This window comes from Bufo gargarizans, chromosome 5, assembly GCF_014858855.1.
Source record: "Bufo gargarizans isolate SCDJY-AF-19 chromosome 5, ASM1485885v1, whole genome shotgun sequence".
NCBI classification, from domain to species: domain Eukaryota; kingdom Metazoa; phylum Chordata; class Amphibia; order Anura; family Bufonidae; genus Bufo; species Bufo gargarizans.
In genome coordinates this window covers 396,484,152-396,499,454 of record NC_058084.1, presented here as the reverse complement: position 1 = coordinate 396,499,454, position 15,303 = coordinate 396,484,152, and the positions used below count along the sequence as shown (strand labels likewise).

Here is a 15,303-nt window from a genome sequence, read left to right as displayed (position 1 = left end):
GAGATAAAACGTCCCTGACCGTGCTTACTGATCCACGTATCTGTAGTTAGGTGGACCTTGCCACAGATGGCGTTGCGTAGTGCACACCTGATTTTGTCCCCCACTTGGTTGTGCAGGGAAGGGAAGGCACGCCTGGAAAAGTAGTGGCGGTTGGGCACAACGTACTGTGGGACTTTTAAAACTCTCCATCTTCACCAGATGGAATGACAGCATTTCAAAGGCCAATCATTTGGAAATGCTGGCATTCAGGGCCAGGGATCGCGGGTGGGTAGGTGGGTACTTCTTTTTCCGCTTCAGTGTTTGAGAGATGGAGGACTGAATGCTTCCGTGGGACATTGTGGAGATGCTTGGTGACCCAGGTGGTGGTGTTGCTGGGTGGCAGGTGCCACTGTCACTCCAGAGGTGGATGAAGAAGTCGAGACTGCAGTAGAAGAGGAATCAGAAGGAGCCAGAGACCTTTCTTGGTTTTGGAGGTGTCTTTGCACTTAGATGCCTGGTCATGCAGGTTGTGCTCAGGTTGAGAACGTTTATGCCTCGCTTAAGGCTCTGATTGCACAGTGTGCAAACTACTCGTGTCTTGTCGTCAGCACATTGTCTAAAGAACTGCCACGCCAGTGAACTCCTTGGAACTGGCTTTGATGTGCTCGGTCCCTTGCTGTGGTGGGCATTAGCAGGTGTACTGTCTAGGGGATGGCCGCTCCGCTTTTGCCCCCGGCTCCCTCTTTTGCTGTGCTGATGGCTCTGTGCGACCACCGCCTCTTACTCCGAACTACATAAGTCACTCGCATGACCTTGATTCCATGTGGGGTTGAGGACCTCATTGTCCTCCATATCATCTTCCACCTTGGTCTGCACACTTTCAAAAGCCACAGCAGTTGGCACCTGTGTTTCATCGTCATCCGAGATGTGCTGCAGGAAACCCTGCTAGCATAGTCATCAAAAAGCAGAAGAGACTGCTGCATGACTTGGGGCTCAGACTGCTTGGCTGATTTGCAAGGGGGTGAGGTGAAAGACTGATGGACATCGGCTGCAGGTGCCAACTCTGATCTTTCAGCAGGAGACTGGGAGGGAGACAATGTAAAGGAACTGGAGGCACTGTCAGCAACCCAATCTACTATTGCCTGTACTTGTTCTGACCTCACCATTCGTAGAGCCGCATTAGGCCTGACCAAATACCGCTGAAGGTTCTGTCGCCTACTCGCATATGAGAAAGTTGTTTCACTTGTGCATGTAGCTGGCACAGATCGACCACGTCCTCTCCCTGTAACAGGAGCTCCACCAGCAGCACCGTGACTGGGGCCACGTCCCTTATTTGATGTGATACTCATTCTCCGCAAATCTAGGATAATTTTTGGTACTAACAGAATGTAAGAGTGGTACGTAAAGCTTCTATTTCACCCTAAAAAAGGCAGAAAAATTGCAAAATTGAGTGTTTTGGCAAAACAAACTGTAATTTGAATACGAAAATAGAACTGGAGTATCTACGGCCTTTCTGTCACACTGTAATGTGCACCAAAAATTCAAATTTTAGTTTTTGGGCAAAAAATGATACAATTTTACTTAGACACTGTAACTTGAGTATCTACGTCCTTTCTGTCGCACTGCAATATGCTGATGAATGCCAAATTTGAGTGTTTTGGCAAAAAAAAAATCTGTAATTTTACTAAGAAAATATAACTGGAGTATCTATGACCTTTCTGTTGCACTGTAATATGCTGAAAAATGCCAAATTTCAGTGTTTTGGCAAAAAAAAAAAGCTGTGTTGGAATATAGGAGGGGACAGTGGGGATTTAATGGAGGCTGAGGTTAGTGAGGAAAGTAGGGGTGTGACTGGAAATAAGTGTACACCCATGAAAAACAAAGTTACTGGTAACATGAACCTATTACAAACCAATAATATAAACCAAAGTACCCAAAAAATCTCAGACATTCACTTTCTGGGAATTTAATGTGGGAAATTAAATAGTAACTTAAAACGTTAAAAAAACAAGTAAAATGGTGGAGCTAGAATCTATGGTACAAGAGGACCACATACAGTATATGTAGTTGGTCTGACTAAGACATGGCTGGACTCTTCTCACGACTGGGCTGATAATATATGGGGTTTTACACTCGTCAAAGACAGGGCTAATAGGGCAGTGGCGTGTAACTGAATGTGAGGAGTGTTATGAAGGTAAGTGTGAAAGAGGCAATTGTGGTTGAGGTTGATGAAGCCTTATGAGTGGAATTACAAAGGGAAATAAACTTGGAAAAAATAATACTTGGTGTAATCTATAGACACCCTAACATCACAGAGGAAATAGAAGTTCAGCTGTATAAGCAAATTGAGCGGACTGCACAGGATGAGCATTTATCATAATGGGAGATTTTAACTTGCAAGATATTGACTGGGGTAATGGTTCTGCCTCAACTGCAAAGGGGAGGAAATTCTCCACATTGCTGCAGGACCACTTTATGGGCCAGTTTGTAGAAGATCACACTAGGGCCGATGCTCTGTTGGATGTAGTAATTTCTAACAATGCAGAGCTTCTTGGAAATGTTACTGTTTGTGAAACACTAGGTAATAGTGAGCACAATATAATGATATTTCTCCTGAACTGTAAAAAGCAAACTCTGGTTGGAAGAGCAAAAACACAGAATTTTAAAAAAGGCCAATGTCCCCGGGTTTAGGACAGTATTTTGGGGCATAGACTGGGAGCAGCTACTTTGACATAATACTGAGGATAAATTAGTAAGCTTGAATTCTGTTGTGGGAAAAATGTTTGAAGGACTCTTAAGGGACTATATACAGGAGTATGTGACTGTTAATGGTATCATAAGTGATAACCAGCATGGGTTTACTAAGAAGAAACAGAAGTTGTCAGACTAACCTGATTTGTTTTTATGAGGAGATAAGTAGAAGCCGAAAAGGAGGGGTGGCTGTGGATGTAGTTTTCTTGGATTTTGCAAAGGCATTTGATACTGTCCCTGTTTGGGCCTTTATGACCAAGCGTTTTTCTTCCTTTTTTCATGGTCTCGTTCCAAGAGCTATAACTCCCCCCCCCCCCCCCATCTATATAGCTTTATAAGGGCTTGCTTTTTATGGGACAAGTTGTAGCTTTTAATGGTGCTATTTTGGGGTACACATAACTTTCTGATTAACTTTTATTAACTCTTTCTGGGAGGGAGATGGAAAAAATAGCAATACTGCCCTGCGTTTTTACATTATAAGTTTTGCGGCATCGTTTTTCGGTACAAATAACATACAGGGAGTGCAGAATTATTAGGCACATGAGTATTTTGACCACATCATCCTCTTTATGCATGTTGTCTTACTCCAAGCTGTATAGGCTCGAAAGCCTACTGCCAATTAAGCATATTAGGTGATGTGCATCTCTGTAATGAGAAGGGGTATGGTCTAATCACATCAACACCCTATATCAGGTGTGCATAATTATTAGGCAACTTTCCTTTCCTTTGGCAAAATGGGTCAAAAGAAGGACTTGACAGACTCAGAAAAGTCAAAAATAGTGAGATATCTTGCAGCGGGATGCAGCACTCTTAAAATTGCAAAGCTTCTGAAGCGTGATCATCGAACAATCAAGCGTTTCATTCAAAATTGTCAACAGGGTCGCAAGAAGCGTGTGGAAAAACCAAGACGCAAAATAACTGCCCATGAACTGAGAAAAGTCAAGCGTGCAGCTGCCAAGATGCCACTTGCCACCAGTTTGGCCATATTTCAGAGCTGCAACATCACTGGAGTGCCCAAAAGCACAAGGTGTGCAATACTCAGAGACATGGCCAAGGTGAGAAAGGCTGAAAGACGACCACCACTGAACAAGACACACAAGCTGAAACATCAAGACTGGGCCAAGAAATATCTCAAGACTGATTTTTCTAAGGTTTTATGGACTGATGAAATGAGAGTGAGTCTTGATGGGCCAGATGGATGGGCCCGTGGCTGGATTGGTAAAGGGCAGAGAGCTCCAGTCCGACTCAGACGCCAGCAAGGTGGTGGTGGAGTACTGGTTTGGGCTAGTATCATCAAAGATGAGCTTGTGGGGCCTTTTCGGGTTGAGGATGGAGTCAAGCTCAACTCCCAGTCCTACTGCCAGTTTCTGGAAGACACCTTCTTCAAGCAGTGGTACAGGAAGAAGTCTGCATCCTTCAAGAAAAACATGATTTTCATGCAGGGCAATGCTCCATCACACGCGTCCAAGTACTCCACAGCGTGGCTGGCAAGAAAGGGTATAAAAGAAGAAAATCTAATGACATGGCCTCCTTGTTCACCTGATCTGAACCCCATTGAGAACCTGTGGTCCATCATCAAATGTGAGATTTACAAGGAGGGAAAACAGTACACCTCTCTGAACAGTGTCTGGGAGGCTGTGGTTGCTGCTGCACGCAATGTTGATGGTAAACAGATCAAAACACTGACAGAATCCATGGATGGCAGGCTTTTGAGTGTCCTTGCAAAGAAAGGTGGCTATATTGGTCACTGATTTGTTTTTGTTTTGTTTTTGAATGTCAGAAATGTATATTTGTGAATGTTAAGATGTTATATTGGTTTCACTGGTAAAAATAAATAATTGAAATGGGTATATATTTGTTTTTTGTTAAGTTTTTCCTAATAATTATGCACAGTAATAGTCACCTGCACACACAGATATCCCCCTTAATTAGCTAAAACTAAAAACAAACTAAAAACTACTTCCAAAAATATTCAGCTTTGATATTAATGAGTTTTTTGGGTTCATTGAGAACATGGTTGTTGTTCAATAATAAAATTAATCCTCAAAAATACAACTTGCCTAATAATTCTGCACTCCCTGTAATATCTTTATTCTCTGGGTCAGTACTATTACAGTGATACTAAATATTTTTTTTACGTTTTACTACTTTTTTTGCAATAAAACCCCTTTTATTAACCAAAAAAATGATTTTGCATTGCCACTTCACAAGACCCATAATTTTTTTATTTATTTTTCTATGGAGTTATGTGAGGGCTTGATTTTTGAGGGACGACTTGTATTTTTTATTGGTATCATTTTGGAGTAAATGTGGCTTTTTGATAGCTTGTTATTACGTTTTTTTCGGTGGAAACTAAGAATAAATTTGAAATTCAGTATTTTTTTTATTTTTTATGGTGTTCACCATAGGGGTTAATTTATGTAATATTTATGTATTCCTGGTCATTACGGAAGCGGCAATACCAAACATATGGGGGATAGTTTCTTTTTGCAATTTTTTTCATTGAAAAGCGTATTTTCTATGGAAAAAAAGCATATTTTTTTATTTTATGGATTTTTTTTATTTAATAAATGTGTATTTTTTTTTACTACTTAATAGTCCCACAAGGGGACTATAATATACAGTATTTTGATTGCTTTTAAAATGTAATGCATTATCTCTATAATGCATTACATTTCAATAGCATGCCATTCAAACATTGACCAGCAGGCTGCGCCAGAGAGGCACAGCCTGCTGGAGATAACTGAAGACAGGCTCGGGGTCCTGATTGGAAGCAAGGTAAGCTTCCTAACACATCAGCACCTGCAATTGCATTTTCGGGGTGCTGATGGGAGACAGAGGGAGTCCGCTCCCTTTGTCACCACTTTACATGCAGCGGGCGCCATTGTGCCCGGCATGTAAAGGGTTAAACAGCCCGGATTGGCACTCCTGCCGGTCCGGCTGTTAGAGCCGGGTCTGCGCTCCCCGTTGCATTGGTGAGCTGTGCAGCGCTTAGACTGGGCCACCATAGAAACGAGGCGGCCCAGCCTAAGGCCCCTTAGTGACCGCCGTAAAAATGCATATGGGTGGTCACTAAGGGGTTAATAGGTAAAGTGAAGTCTACAGGCTTGGAAAGTATAGTTTGTAATTGGATTGAAAACTGTCTGAAGGATCATGTACAGAGAGTTGTGGTCAATGATTCCTATCCTGGATAGTCTCAGGATAGGTCATCAATATCAGATTGGCGGGGGACCGACACCCGACACCTGCACCGATTAGCTGTATGAGGAGATGGTGCACACAGTGCGCATGCGCAGTCTCCATTCTCTCTTCCTGCTCACCACTGGTGTCTATGGCAAAGACCATAGACCACAGCAGCTAGATCGTAATGACCTACATGACAGGCAATTTGTTGAAATGACCAACCTCTCTCAGTCGATTGATGCCCCCCTCAGAGTCAGTCAACTGAGAAAAATATCTGTGGGTGCATCCTAGAGGCATTCTTAGCAGACAAAAATCTCTCACCAAGAGGTATGCTACCCTAAAGTTGGCTCTGAGAACCTGTTCATAAGGTAGCAGGGAAATAAAAAATTTTGTACCCTCTTCTCGCAAGACCAAGTGTCTAGTCAGACCACACCTGTAATCATTAACATATCTGCCTGAGACATGTTTTGTGTTATTTTTATTTTTCAATGAGTGTATAATATGTATATATTAGTGTGAACAGGCAATTATGGGAATAGTTTCAGTTGGTGAAGGTTTTTTAAATGGTTTCTTTGATTCTTTCTCTTATTTGCATTGTATTCACTGCACAGCACAACTGTCACGACCCTTGGTCATGGTCGTGACTCCTTGGGAGCCGCATGCGGTTGCCCGCGGCTTGGTGTTGTCAACCGCAGCTGGGGGCACTTAGTTGTTTGCCTCAGGTGCGGTTGCTGCGGACAATAGGCATGTGTGCGGTTGCCCTTGGCAACGTGTGATATTGTACTTCAACAATACTTCCTTGTTTGTTTGTTGTGCACGAGGTGATGTTTAGTATGCACCTGGACTCCTCCCTTCACCTGCGGTTGTCCGCGGCAACGTCTGGTGATGTTTGCATGCTGTGGAAGTGTCTCGGCCTGTTGGCTGTTCTGGAGGACACGGTTGCCACGCATGCCGTTGCCGTCGGAGACAGGTGAGTGAGGTTGTGTGCTTTCCCCTTTATGTGAGTTTCCCTTCTGTGGTGCTGGAAGGGTTAATTCCCTTCCCAGTGTGTGTGTTATGTCACTGGGTGTGTTCTGACCGTTGGGTGTGGCCTCTTGGCCTATAAAGCCTCAGTCCCTGGCTGGGTTCAGTAGGTTGCTCTCAGCCATGCTGGCTGGAGCAGCCTCCTGTCGCCTCCATCTGCCTGGTGGGGACCATCCTTCTGGTCATAAACCTTTGTCAGTAAATTCTATGTTTCACGGTGTTATTTAGGTGTGTATGGGATTGTGTTATTGCAGCCTATGGTCCAGGGTTCCTGTGTGATGTCTGGTGTGTGCTGTGTCCGTTGTTGTCTTGTACTTACAGCACCTGCACATGAGTTCCTGGTTGTGTTGTCTGTGGCAGGTGAGTGATGAGTTGTTTCCATTTGCCTGCCACTGCCATAGCTGTTTTTGTATCCCCCTGTGTTGCTTGGCCATTGAGACTCCTGCTCCTCCGTGTCTAGGAGGAGCAGGTCGTCTTACTTTGTCCCCTAGTTCAGGGCCGACTTGAGGGCTTGTAGGGACTTTTAGGTTCCGGCGTATGAGCCCTCCTACCACCAAGGTCGGCTCATGCAGACAGGAGACAGGGTCAGCGTTAGGGACGCTATAGGAGGTGACCTGCTCCCTAACTCTGTGGTCCCGGCCAAGGGGTAACCCTATCATCTCCTGGCACCGCACGGCTGGGGGTTTCCCCCACCGCCAGCCGTGACACCAACATACTGACAAAAGAAGGCAGGAGAAGGCTTCTGTCTTCTTGGGTTCCACAGCCTGCTCCTGTAAAATTGCAGGAGGGGAGATCACATGGACATCTTGCTGCAAAACATAGAATACTGCATTTTCTGTTCAGGTAACCATTGCAAGCAGCAAGGGTCAAAGCCAAATAACATCTGATGGGTAGGAGTTTTCTAAAAAGACAACATAGCACTGCTCTATTTAGTTTACCAGACAACCCCATTATAAAGATAATCAATGACCAAGTAAAGTTCAGTTCACACAATAAACATAGCTTCTGTTTACAATGTAGCAAATGGACACCAATAAATCTTAAGGAACCCTACTGACTTAGGCCGAATGCCCACGGCCGTTTTTCATGGCCGTGAGCGGTCCGTGGAACCGCGGCCTGGATTCCTGCTGAGAGCAGGAGCGCACGGCGTCATTGGTTGCTATGACGCCGTGCACTCCCTGCTGCCGCCACAGTACAGTAATACACTGATATAGATCATACCAGTGTATTACTGTATTGCGGCTGCAGCAGGGAGCGCACGGCGTCATAGCAACCAATGACGCTGTGTGCTCCTGCTCTCAGCAGGAATCCAGGCCGCGGTTCCACGGACCGCTCACGGCCGTGAAAAACGGCCGTGGGCATTCGGCCTTCGGCTAAGTTCACACTTCAGTTATTTAGTCAGTTATTTCTATCAGTTATTGGGAGCCAAAACCAGGTGTGGGTCAAAAACACAGAAACAGATGAATATCTTTCCATTATACGTTATCTCTGTTTAGCCTTCAGTACTTACAATAACTGATGGAAATCACCAACCAAATAACTGAAGTGTGAATTCAGGCTTACAATGAGCTTCATTATTGGCAGGGTTCTGATAATTTTGATAGCAAGAATAGTACTTCTGACTGCACTATTCTTGCCATGATTAAAAATACTGTAAACTCTTACAGGATAGCAAAAACTGCAAAATGAACTAAGCCTAGGTGACAAAAACAATGCAAGCTAAATATTCTATAGTAACAAGAAGAATAATACAAACAGCTGTTAACTGCTTTACCTGTCGGAGCAATGCTTTAAATGACAAGGATTTCAGCCTCATTGTTAGATTTTCCCCCGACTTTCCAAACATGAAACCCTGAAAAATACAATAAATGAGAAAGTCTAGCACTGTCCTGCCGCAGTTTATCCAGATATGATTGTTTTCCAAGGTGAAATTATATGATCTTGAAATAATTCTGTGGAGCTCTGTGTATTGGGAGAAATTACAGTACAGCAAAAATTGATTGACGGCAAATGTACAAAACATTTCCAGTAATTGGAAAAAAAAAAAAATGCTCGGAATAAAACATAAGTTATTTTTCATGAAACAAATTGTTAATGCTGATGTCTGATGATAAGTGAGTACCTAAAAATCTTCTCTCTGTACTAATATTTTTTTGTCTCCTGTATTGGACTGTATTTGAGCAGAAAATAAATAATTTATTTTGGGTGAAGTGTTCTTTTCCATCGGTTTGCATATTCAGTCACATTCTAATTCCTCTGGGATTATTTTAGTTCACTCTCCTTAATTTGAACAGGAGGCAGGGGGCATCTTCATTTAAAGGGCACCTGTCAGCAGCATCAATGTTATTAAGCCATCCATATTGCCTGGTGCGGCCCCTTCTGAATAACAACATACCTTTCTTCCCCAACCTGCTCCTGTGCTCAGGAGAAGTAAACGTTATGCAAATTCGGGTTTATGTGCACCCTAGCTTCTCCTCTCTGCTTCCCTGGATACTGTCCTCTCTATTGGATGCCTAACCCTGTGGATTACGTGGAAGAGGAGTGTCAAGGGAAGAAGAGAAGAGTTTCTATGGCAGACAGAGTTGCTAGTGCCAACCCTTGGTGTACTGTATTTAAGCTCTAATTTGCAGATAAAAAAAAAAAAAAACACATCTCCTAAATGCAGCAACAGATCGGGGAAAGAAAGGCTTGAGTTTAATCAGTGGGATTAGCCCTACCAGACATTATGGTTGGTTTATTAGCGTTGACACTGCTGTCAGATATATTAAGTCCCATTCACATGTAGTGTTTATGCTGTGCTTTCTCCATACGGTCCATGGAGAATGTGCAAGCACAACTTAAAGGGGTTCTCCAGGAATTAAGAAAATGAAAATACATAAATATTACTTTATCAAAACTATATTCCCAAATATCTTTCATTAGTTATAATGGTTTGTTTTGTCTAGCAATGATTAGGAGAAACAAAATGGCAGCTGTCCTATTAGTGCACACAAAACCTGTCCTAATTACAGAGGAGGACAAGTTACTTCCTTCACAGTGCATACAAGTGCTGCTGCTCGTTAGCCTCATCTGCTCATGAACTCCATTCCTACAGAGTTTCAGCTTATGAGCTTATTAAACTGTATTCAGGATCATAATCCCTGACAAGCAGAGCAGAGAGGAGAATGAGGCAGCTCTTTATCTCAGTGTTGTGTAGTAACTTGTCCTCCTGTGTGATTAGGACAGGTTTTGTGTGTGCTAATAGGATGTTTCTCCTAATGATTGCTCCCTAGCCAAAATGAGCCAGTATAACTAATAAAAGGTATTTGGGAATATATTTATCATGAAGTAATATTTAAGTATTTTAATTTTCTTAATTCCCGGAGAGCCCCTTTAAGTAAGCTGTCAGAGGACAGCTCTAAAGGACAATGAGGGACATTTACTAAGCTAATTATGGCACTAATGTGGTGTACAAAAGTCGTAGATTATGGTGCACACCATATGTGCGCCATAATTTGCGACTTTATAGGCTTTTCAACACTCTTCCAATGTGTTACTATAGCTGAAGTCTATGTCAGCCTGTAGCTGGCGTAGAGTTCAGTTTCTGTGGCACAGCAGGGCAGAGATGTGCCTAGTTTATTAGGAATTTTCAATTCATGGCAGTGCAGGAAGATCAAGACTGGCGGATGGATGTTCCAGTCTTGATATATCACCCCCATATTGTGTCAGAAACATATGGTACTAAAGACTGACAAACAGACAAGTAATACCCTAAGTCAATGGGACCCACTGAGTGTCATTCAGCGGATCCGTAATTTGTAGTTTTCTGCTCCAGTGATGGACTATAAAGCCAGCAATGACAACACTGTTGTGAATTCAGACTTTTAAAGGCATTAGACAAATTACTATTCCTGACAAGAAACTGCGCGCCATAACTGTATAGGAAGAACTGACTGTCGACATGAAAACATTTTTGTACTGCATTATTAAAATCAGATCCATAGTGGGAGTTGACAGTTTCAAGCAGGGGCGGATTTGCCATAGACCTTACAGAGAAATTTCCCAGTGGGCCGATGCCCAGGGGGCCGCCTGAGCCCTCTCCACAGCCAGCCAGTGGAAGTTTTTGGGGAAGTATTTTGTGTTGCTGGCAGTATTGTGTTATGGACTGTGGTATTTAGCTCTATTGGGGTGGTATAATGGGCCACAATATGGTATTGCTGGCCCTGCATACATGTGTTGTCCCTGCTTTCTATCAATTTAGACCCCACAAAATGGGGCAACTTTTAGTATTTTTTCCAGGGCTACTATAAGTTGCCAGTCCACCCCTGGTTTCAAGCAAATTAAAATACACATACTGCAGAAGTCTATGGATTTCATTTGAATAACGCATATACTGTATGCATTGTATATATTGTGGCGTCCTTTATTACATGAAAATCATATATAATAAATCATTAATATTTAAATATGTCTTACCATGATCACATGCCCTATAAAAATGGCAAATCCCAGGACTACAAATGTTAGTAATGTTTGATTAATCTTTTGAACCTTTCGGATCGGGTCTCTTTCACCAAATGTCTGAAAAAGCAGAATGAAGAACATTTCTATTAAGTTAATCAAAAAAGGTTTTATTCACAATGGAGCTAGTTAGCGAGAAATTATTAAAACTAGGCCTAGAAAAAATGCACTACAGGTTGACATATGGAGAGTCGCCTGGCGGTTGTTTTGCAGCGAACTTTGCTCGTTTGCGGTTCTCCAAACAGGATAACATATGGTGATGTCCAGTAGCACCATATTCTTTTGTATTGTGCAGAACATTGACTCATGACACATCCATTAGGTGGTACAGGACAGCCAATTAAGACGTTTCAGCACATGGACATACCCCCTACCTTATAAATAAACCTGATCTGGCAGCCATTTTACATTCTGTGTTTTGCCAGTGTAGGGAGAGGTGGCTGTGTGGAGCAGGGACAGACTGTTGGGGACACCAAACACTAGCAAATAGGGCCACAAAAGACCTTTTAAAGGGAGTCTGTCACCTCCATATTGCCATATACAGTGCTTACATGGCTCTGTAGCACACCTATACAGGATTATAACAGTACCTTTGTTCTTTTATTTAGACTTGCACCAGCAGGAAAAACGACGTTTAATTCATATGCAAATGAGCACTCGCAAGTGCCCAGGGGAGGAATTCAGTGTGTAAGTGCCCAGGCTGCTCTGCCTTCTTTTCACTTTACTCCTCCTCAGCCTCTTCCTTTGCCCGCCCTCCAAGTCCGGACCTATCGATGAGGCAAGAGACTTGGAGGGCGGGCAAAGGAAAAGGCTGGGGAGGAGTAAAGTGAAAAGAAGGCAGAGCAGCCTGGGCACTTACACACAGAACGCCGCCCCTGGGCACTTACACACTGAACGCCGCCCCTGGGCACTTGCGAGTGCTCATTTGCATATGAATTAAATGTCGTTTTTCCTGCTGGTGCAAGTCTAAAGAAAAGAACAAAGGTACCGTTACAATTCTGTATAGGTGTGCTACAGAGCCATGTAAGCACTGTATATGGCCATATGGAGGTGACAGACTCCCTTTAAGGACTGGTATAGGTGTGCTATCGCTAGGTGTGACATACTGAGAGGTGTGATAGACTTATAATATGCTTTCTAACATACAAAGTATACTATAGTGCATTTGTATTGTGCAGCAGTTGAGTGTGGTTCTGCAGCGATACTGCAGCTAGATAGAGGGACAAACGCTATTGGAATAACTAATTGCAACTGGTGTGATATACCTGTTGCCACCCCCCCCCCCAAAAAAAAACTGATTGAGGGGTGTGATATACATCTAATATACCTTCTAACATAGAAAGTATATATAGTGCATTTGTATTGTGCAGCAGTTGTGTGCGGTTCTGCTGCGGTACTGCAGCTAGATAGAGCAGCTATATAGAGGGACAAACGCTATTGGAATAACTAATTGCAACTGGTGTGATATAACTGTTGCCCCCCAAAAAACTGATTAAGGGGTGCGATATACCTGCTTCCCAAAATACTGATTAAGGGGTTTGATATGCCGGCTTCCGCAAAATATTGATTGAGGGGTGTGATACACCGGCTTTCACAATATATTGATTGAGGCCTGTGATGCACCGGCTTCCACCAAATATTCATTAAGGGGTTTGATATACCGGCTTCCAGCAAATACTTATTAAGGGGTTCTATATACCTGTTTCCTAATAATACTGATAGAAGGGATTGATATACCGGCTTCCACCAAATATTGATTGATGCCTGTGATACACCAGCTTCCACCAAAAATTGATTAAAGGGAACCTGTCACCAGGATTTTGTGTATAGAGCTGAGGACATGGGCTGCTAGATGGCCACTAGCACATCCGCAATATCCAGTCCCCATAGCTCTGTGTGCTTTTATTGTGTAAATAAACCAATTTGATACTTATGCAAATTAACCTGAGATGAGTCCTGTACGTGAGATGAGTCAGGGGCAGGACTCATCTCAGGTCAATTTGCATAATTATCACCTTTTTTTTTTTAAACAATAAAAGCACACAGAGCTATGGGGGCTGGGTATTGCAGATGTGCTAGCGGCCATCTAGCAACCCATGTCCTCAGCTCTATACACAAAATCCCGGTGACAGGTTCCCTTTAAGGGGTTTGATAAACCTGCTTCCAGCAATCACTCGTTAAGGGGTTCTATATACCTGTTTCCACAAAATACTGATAGAGTGAATAGATATAACAGCTTCCACCAAATATTGATTGAGACATGCGATACAAAATATTGATTAAGGGGTTTGATATTCCAGCTTCCAGCAAATACTCATTAAGGGGTTCTATATACCTGTTTCCACAAAATACTGATAGAGGGTATTTATATACTTGCTTCCACAACATATTATTGAGGCCTGCGATACACAGACTTCCACCAAATATTGATTAAGGAGTTGGATATACCAGCGTCCAGCAAATACTCATTAAGGGGTTCTATATACAGTACCTGGTTCCACAAAATACTGATAGAGGGGATTAATATACTTGATTACACCACATATTGATTTAGGCCTGCGATACACGGGCTTCCACCAAATATTGATTAAGTGGTTTGATATACCCGCTTCCAGCAAATACTCATTAAGGGGTTCTATCTACCAGTTTCACAAAATACTGATAGAGGGGACTAATATACTTGCTTACACCACATATTGATTAAGGGGTTTGATATAACGGCTTCCAGCAAAAATTTTGAAAATGACTGGCAGAGGAAGAGGCAGGCCATTCCACAGGTGTGTTAGGGGTCTAGCAGGTGCACCAGGCCGGAGCCTAAGTCGGGAGTTGGAGAAGGTGCGTGCGATTACATCAAAAGACGGACCAGATTTGGTTGAGTTTCTCACTCAGTCCTCCGCTTCTGCACCCTCCTCATCCTCTGTATCTGCACCATCCTCACTCTCTGCTGTGTGCACCCCCAAAGACACCACCACCACCACCATAGCCCCTCCACTTGAGTCAGAGGAATTATTTTGCCATCCATTCCCAGGCCCAACTGATGCGCAGCCATTCTTGGCATCGGATCAGGAAGAGGAGGTAGCAACGGCCGCCACCCAGCATTCTGACGACAGTACCCAGATCAGCCCAAGGACGGAGGTCAGTTCAGAGGGAGAGACAGAGCAGCAGATAGAGGGTAGATGGAGGAGAAGCAGGCAAAACTCACAGTGCACAGGAGGCAAAAAGCAGATGTAGCTGGAGCAAGCCATCCACCATGCACTGTCACAACTGGCGCTCCCAGGACGTCGGCACATGGCTCCGCAGTGTGGGCTTTTTTTAACGTGTCAGCTGCTGACAATAGTGTTGCCATCTGCAGCCTGTGCTGTCAATGCATAAGTTGCAGTAAGCCCAACACTCACCTAGGGACGACCGCCTTAAGAAGGCACCTGGCCTCACATCACCGAGCCCAGTGGGAGCAACACTGTCAGAACCCACAAAGCCACACTCCCGGCGCTTCACGTCCTGCCTCTTCCCCTTCTCCTCCCATTTATCCTCCACTCCACCTTCCACCGTACCATCGTCGCGTTCATCTGGCAAAAGGCAGGCTTCCGTGTCCCAAATGTCCCGGAAAACCCTCTTGCCCAACGGCTGACCGCTGGCTTGTCGGAACTGCTAGCCCACCAACTACTGTCATATAAACTGGTGGACTCGGAGGCCATTAGAAAATTTGTGGCCATTGGCACACCGCAATGGAAGGTCCCCGGAAGGAAATATTTCTCCCAGAAGGGCATCCACTTGGAACCAAACCCGAGTTCGGAAAATGTTTTTTCACAGGAGAAATTGATTTATGAAGTTATTATGCAAAGTCTCGCGAGACTTCACAAAGTAATA

The 15,303-nt window shown here is 43.6% G+C and overlaps 1 pseudogene; it reads right to left on the bottom strand.

Annotated features, from left to right (window-relative positions):
• LOC122939475 overlaps positions 1–15,303 on the bottom strand; it is a 200,068-nt pseudogene that overhangs the window by 135,947 nt on the left and 48,818 nt on the right.